This window comes from Monodon monoceros, unplaced genomic scaffold (genome assembly GCF_005190385.1).
Source record: "Monodon monoceros isolate NGI ecotype Baffin Bay Population unplaced genomic scaffold, NGI_Narwhal_1 Super_Scaffold_21, whole genome shotgun sequence".
In the NCBI taxonomy this organism is placed as follows: Eukaryota; Metazoa; Chordata; class Mammalia; order Artiodactyla; family Monodontidae; genus Monodon; species Monodon monoceros.
The window spans coordinates 152,553,505-152,553,793 of NW_021703778.1; positions in this window are offsets into that span (position 1 = coordinate 152,553,505).

A 289-nucleotide genomic window follows, 5' to 3' on the forward strand; every position below is an offset into this window, starting at 1 on the left:
TCTGTCATACAGAGTGAAGTAAGTCAGAAAGAGAAAAACAAAATCGTATGCCAATACATATATGGAATCTAAAATAAAATGGTTTTGATGAACCTAGGGGCAGGACAGGAATAAAGACACAGACGTAGATAATGGACTTGAGGATATGGGGAGGGGGAATGGTAAGCTGGGACGAAGTGAGAGAGTGGCATGGACATATATACACTACTAAATGTAAAATAGATAGCTAGTGGGAAGCAGCCGCATAGCACAGGGAGATCAGCTGGGTGCTTTGTGACCACATAGAGGG